At 45.3% G+C, this 6810-nt stretch overlaps 1 long non-coding RNA gene across 1 annotated transcript; it reads right to left on the minus strand.

The window, feature by feature from the left end:
- Positions 1-4530: 4530 nt before the first annotated feature.
- LOC122148558 lies at positions 4531-5567 on the minus strand. Its single transcript, XR_006162448.1, has 4 exons — positions 5530-5567; positions 5348-5457; positions 5151-5261; positions 4531-4778 (listed from the first exon to the last, which is right to left on the minus strand). It is a non-coding gene; the product is annotated as an uncharacterized LOC122148558 (long non-coding RNA).
- Positions 5568-6810: the final 1243 nt, after the last annotated feature.

Raw genomic sequence — 6810 nt, forward strand, 5'->3', positions numbered from 1 at the left:
CAGTTGAGTACGTTCTACGTTCACAGGTGTGTTCATGCCATGTTCAGGTGTGTTCAGGCATGTTCAGGTGTGTTCATGCATGTTTTGGTGTGTTTATGTGTGTTAATGCTTGTTCAGGTGTGTTCAAGCTTGTTCATGTGTGTTCAGGCATGTTCATGTGTGTCATGCGTGTTCAGGTGTGTTCATGTTTGTTCATGCGGTTCAGGTGTGTTCACTGCGTGTTCACGTATTCATGTGTGTTCAGGCGTGTTCAGGTGTGTTCATGTATGTTCATGCGTTCAGGTGTGTTCATCGTGTTGAGGTGTGTTCAGCGTTTCAGGTGTGTTCATGCGTGTTGAGGTGTGTTCATGCGTGTTGAGGTGTGTTCATGCATGTTCGGGGTTTTATTTTTGTTCAGCGGTTAGGTGGTTCAGAGTGTTGAGGTGGTTTAGCTGTTCAGGTGTGTTCGGTTGAGGCATGTCAGGGATTTCCCTGGTTTATCATGTTGGTGTGTTTTATGTGTGTTTAACTTTTCAGGATGTTGACATGTTCCTGAGCGCGGGTTCCCAGGGTGCCCCGGGGGTTCATCTGGTTGGGGGTGTTTGTTTCAGGTGTGTTCATGTATGTTTATGCATGTTAGGGGGTGTTCATGTTGTTCCGCGGTTCATGCATGTTGATGGGTTTTCAAAGGGTTCCGCAGGTTTGTGCTTCACGGTGTTCATGGGTTTTAGGTGTGTCATGTGTGTTTATGTTGTTTTGCATGTTCATGTGTTTTCAGCGGTTCATGCATGTTTGATGTGTTCATGTTTTCACGGTGTTATGGTTCATGCGGTTGAGGTGTGTTAGCGGGCCCCGGTGTGTTCTGCGGTTTTAGGGGGTGTTCATGTGTTGAGGGTGTTCTGGGTTTTTAGTGTTTCTGCATGTTTAGGTGTTTCGTGTGTTAATGCTTGTTCAGGTATGTTCAGACATGTTCACGTGTGTTCGTAGCGTGTCTGATGTGTGTTCAGGTGTGTTATGCTTGTTTGGGTGTGTTCAGGCATGTTCACGTGTGTTCATGCATGTTCAGATGTGTTCATGCATGTTGAGGTGTGTTCATGTGTGTTTCAAGCGTGTTCACTGTTGTCATGTTGTTCAGGTGTGTTCAGGCATGTTCACTTGTGTTCATGCATGGTTGAGGTGTGTTCATGTGTGTTCAAGCGTGTTCATGTGTGTTCATGCGTGTTCATGTATGTTCATGTGTGCTCATCCGTGTTCATGCTGTTCAGGTGTGTTCATGTGTGTTCAGGTGTGTTCATGTATGTTCATATGTGTGTTCATGTGTTAATGCATGTTCAGGTGTGTTCATGCATGTTCAGGTGTGTTCATGCGTGTTCAAGTGTATTCAGGTGTGTTCATGCGTGTTCTTGTGTGTTCATGTGTTCATGCGTGTTCAGGTGTGTTCATGTGTGTTCAGGTGTGTTCATGTATGTCCATGTGTGTTCATTCATGTTCATGTGTGTTCATGCGTGTTCAGGTGTATTCTGTATGTTCAGGTGTGTTCATGTGTGTTCATGTTTGTGTCATGTGTGTTCATGCATGTTCAGGTGTGTCAGGTGTGTTCATGTATGTTCATGTGTGTTCATGTGTGTTCATGCGGTTCAGGTGTGTTCTGCATGTTCAAGTGTGATCAGGCGGTTCATGTGTGTTCATGTGCATTACCTGACTCTGCAGTGCGGGAGATCTCGGAGCCGCTGGATCTCGCAGTGTCGCTCATCTGCGATACAGTGGTGAGGACAGATCCTTCTTCACGGCCTCTTTATACTTCCAGCTGAGGGAAACACACCTGCGGTCAGTGTGACACTTGGGAGCACGTGTGAAACTGCTGTCAGGGTGGTACGTACCTCACTGAGCAGCTCTCCGGCACGTTTGGCATGTTCCATGTCCTGAGTCTCGGGCAGACAGGCGTAAAGAGATGCATCTGTTCTGTTCTTCTCTTTATATTTTACCTACATACACAGTCATGTTTAAATACACACGCTTCCTCATCACACATGCTGAGCTCCTGTCATTCACAAACTGTGTCTGTCCGTGATGTGGCACACATACGTGACTCTGCAGCTCGTAGGTATCTTTAGTATTTTGGGTGTTGGGTGTGTGTGGTATGATGGTGTAAGGATGTACAGATTGCTCTCCGCTTCCTTCTTACCCTCCTGCTTGTACTGAAGCTGAAAACAGAAGCTGCTTTACACCCAGAGAAACAGACTGAACTTATATAGACTCTAAAGTGTACTTTAGTAATATCAGTAATAGAGTCAGTATCGGCAGTACACGCTGTTACCTCACTCTGGACGCCCCCTCATGTTTTGGAAACCGGTCTGCAGTCTGTGGCAGGAGTGAATACAGACTGACCTGATCATTCTTCTGCTTATATCTGACCTGAGAACACAGCGGAGCACACAATAATCAGTATTTAAACACAGACCGGATGTAAATGAGAACTGATTCATACAAATGCTCCATTAAAGGCCATATTTGTCCCCTTAAATTGATTTTCAGGGGCAGTTTTATACTTATAAGGGCAATTTGCCAACCTTACAAGAAGTATACATCATCTTCAACATCAAATTATTACATTTAATCAATACATTCAATTAGACGCTATAGGCTGTTACCAATCAAATAGGACGCATCAAACCGGATCTTACTAGGAAATCAAACAGCCTCTTTTTTACTCGCTGGACACACAATAAACGTGCCCTGTTGGGTTTGTTTGGAATGGTTTTCATTTAGAAATAGAGCAAACTAGACTTGTAGAAAAACAGCACTTTACTCATGTGAAGTGGTTAACTACATATGATTTAAAGAGTACAACAATAAATCAGCGCTAATCATACATTTTTTGCATCCATTATCTTGAATTTAGGGGCTTTTTTAAAAATTATTAATTTCAGTGGCCTTTTTTTCTCTAAGGCTCCCAGTTAATCTCTGACCCTGCTTCTATATTGTGTGAAACACTGATAAACATCAGCTGTCACTGCTGTCTGTACCTGTGATCAGCTGAGGGACACCACATCAGCCTTTAAGGAGTAAAAACAGCACAAATAGAACCCACGAAACCATCCCTAAGGAGCGCCCTATGTAGTGAAGAAGATGTAGCTCGCCATCATAATGGCGCCTACATCTCTCTGGCTGTTCGCGCCTGGCAGCGCCTCTGGCTTGGTCGAGTGAATATCGGACTGGACAAACTCATACTGTCAGCCCTCTTTGTACTTCCCCACCTGAACATATAAAACATGATGATCTCTGGAGCTCCTTCTTAAGCGGAGATAGAGTTTGTAATGTGCAGAAATCACACAGTGTTTTAACCGCGAGGCTGCTGCTCACTGATGATGGCTGGTGGCGTGGTTTAGGCGTGTTCTTTGTGTAATCCAGAGTCTCTGGCGGTGTGGCATGCACAGCGAAGTCAGCTCCACAGAATCTTTATATTTCACCTGAATGAAACACACAGACACACACGGGCAGCACATTATCTACTTGATGAGAGAGGCGCAGCAAACACTTGGAAGCACAGCGTGCTTTTCATCAATAGCGTAACCCCTCAGAGCCTGCATATTTACCTCAAAGAGTCTCCCGGGTTTTTAGATTAATTCAGCAGGCACTTAAACAAACAAATAATGATCTCAATGTTCCAATGGCCCTCTGATGTCGTGGGATTAATGCGCATGCATGAAAGCGCCAGCTAAGCTAATAAAACAGATCAGGCCTTTTTGGACTAAGTTTTTTTATTTTGATTACTTTTTTTTGTTTTAATCTTTTTTTATAAAGAGTAAAAAATAGTTTTTTTTGCAAAATCTATGATTTTTATATTTTTGATTTCTTTTTATTTTAAAAATAACTTTAGGCACATATTTTGCTCACCTCGCTTCTACTGAGTCCGTCACGGATCTGACGAACTGTGTCTCTCTGGAGTGTCGGGCAGCTGAGAGCAAACACTGGGCGAGAGAGGCTACCCTCCGGCCCTCCCCACGGTAATTTTTCTGAAACGCCGCGTGGAGATGGGAGTCGCAGCGTGGACGCCCGCGTTACACTGCAGCATCACGCGAGGCGGAGCAGCAGTGAATTAGGCGCCGCACTCACTGGAGCATGTCGCGCAGGATTTTCCAGCAGGCAACTTCATCTCTGCCGAGTCTGGAACCGCAGTGAAGGAGGAACCTGAGAAATCGCCCTTCCTGATGCCTTTATAGGCCACCTGAGTGCAGAATAGTCAAAGATGAAGGCCGGGCGCTTTGTGGTCGAACATGCGTGGTATGGTCCCGAAGCGTGGCGCGAGCGTGCAGGCAGCGCATTACCTGCGCCTCTGGATGGCCGCGCGTCACCGGCGTGTTGAGTTTCTGGAGTCTCTGGGAGATGATGGTACAGGAGATCTGGTTCATCTTGCCGCTTTACTGGCCCCTCCTCTCTTTATACTTCACCTGAGGTCACCATGATTCACAATCCTGATCGTCTGAGATCTGGAGCCTCAGAGATGTTCAGGGGTGGCTGTTAGGGCCAGGTAAGGCTTGCTATGGAGTTGTTAAGGAGTGGTGGTCTTGGATGGTCTCGAGTTGTGTTTCAGAGTGGTTGCTATGGTGTTGTTAAGGGGTTGCTATGGTGATCAAGGAGAGCGTGTTGATCTGATGAGTCTGAGTGAGTTCACACGCAGTGTGTCGTACGTCACTCTGTAACTCGCTGGCGTGTTTGGCGAGCTGCGTGTCCAGCGTCTCGGGCATGAGCGAGTACAGATTACTGGAGTTTTCCTTCACGTCAGCTTTATACTTCAGCTGAAACACACAAACACACGTGAAGAGGAAAACACCTAACATGAATCACAAAACATAACGAAGTTTCCAGATCAGTGCTTCTCAACTAGGGGCCGTTGGATGACATAATATATTTAAATATACAAAAATCAATATTCTTACTTATTTTGATTCACATGATATTACATTTTTATTTTTTTCCCCCACTTAAATTAAAATGAAATTCATGGGGTTTCTTTGAATTAAGGTGATTTTTCTGACCCCATTGGTGGATATTTGTTTTAAGCCTGAACTCACTTCATTTTGATCAGTTTCTCAGAAAAGAAGACTAATTTAGCTTCTCATGATTCAGGAATGTTCAGATATTGTACTGGAATAGACAGACATGTTCACCTCACTCTGGAGCTCCATCTGCTGCTTCACAAACTCGTTCTGCGGCGTCTCTGTCATCAGCGAGTACAAACTACTGCCCATCACAGACGCCCGGCCCTGCCTGTACTCCAGCTGATCACACAACACACACACACTCACATTATCAATCAAACACATGTCAACACGGCCGCTGAGGCGATGGAGCTGTGCAGCGTTACCTCGCTCTGGATGTGAGCGGCGTCTCGAGCGTGTTGAGTTTCTGGAGTCTCTGGGAGCTGATGGTACAGAGATTGCTCATCTGCTGCTTACTGGCCTCCTTATACTTCACCTGAACACACACACACATCATCATCATCATCATCATCATCAGTCCGAGGTCCGTAGACGTGTGTTCACGCACCTGACTCTGCAGCTCAGAGACGCTCCTGCTGAACTCAGCTCTCTGGAGTTTCAGGAAGCTGAGAGTAAATGCAGCTGCTGATGCTCTTCTGCTCTGCTCGCGGTATTTATTCTATACACACACACACACACACACACACACACACAGATGTCACACACTTCAACCGCCAGTGTAAACCTGCTCTGATCTTCATGTGTCTGATTCACCGCTGATGGTCTCTGTGATCTCTCGGGCAGACTGAGTCTCCAGAGGTCCGCCAGCGTGGAGAACAGAGAGCTGGACGCACACGTCTGACCCTCCTTATACGTCACCTGATACAACATATATCTGATCAAAAATACAGCAAAAATCTGAAATATTATTACAATGTAAAACAGCTGTTTTCTGTGTGAATCTCTGTTAAAGTGTAATTTATTTCTGTGATGTGCAGCTGTATTTCAGCATCATTCTCCAGTCTCAGTGTCACATGATCTTCAGAAATCATTCTAATATGATGATTTGCTGCTCAAGAAACATTTGATTATTATTAATGTTGAACACAGTTGTGCTGCACAATATTTTTGTGGAAACTGTGATGTATTTTATTTTTCAGGATTCACAGATGGACAGAAAGTTCAGAAGAACAGCTTTTATTTGAAATAGAAATCTTGTGTAGCATTATAAATGTCTTTACTGTCACTTTTGATCAATTAAATGTGTGCTCGATGAATAAAAGTGTTAATGTCTGTATTTGTGCACCTGGCTCTGTAGCTGGTACGCCTTTAGCGTGTTGAGTCTCCAGGGTTTCAGGCAGTTGCGAGTACAGACATGTGGAAGCGTTTTTCTGCCAGCTTCTTTGTATTTATTCTGTCAGACAGAGAGCAGGTGTGAGAGCGCGTTCACATGACATCGGACAGGTGAACATGAGTGATGCGTGTGCGTTACGTCGCTCTGCAGATCCGTCATGCGTTTGGCGTGTTGCGTGTCAGTCGTGTCTGGCAGCTGAGAGTACAGACTACACGACAGCTTTTCCTCCCGTCCTCTTTATATCGGACCTGAAACATCATCACCATCATCGTCATGTGACTGGCGTGTGTCTGAGCGTGTTTGTGGCGTGTCGTACCTCACTCTGAAGATCACTCATCTCCTAGCAAACTCTGTGTCTGGCGTGTCCGGCATCAGTGAGTACAGACTGACACACAGATCCCTGCGTCCGTCCTCACGGTACAGCAGCTGAACACACACACACACACACACACACACACACACACACACACACACACACCCACACAAGTACATGCA

This window comes from Cyprinus carpio, chromosome A18 (assembly GCF_018340385.1).
Source record: "Cyprinus carpio isolate SPL01 chromosome A18, ASM1834038v1, whole genome shotgun sequence".
NCBI lineage: Eukaryota > Metazoa > Chordata > Actinopteri > Cypriniformes > Cyprinidae > Cyprinus > Cyprinus carpio.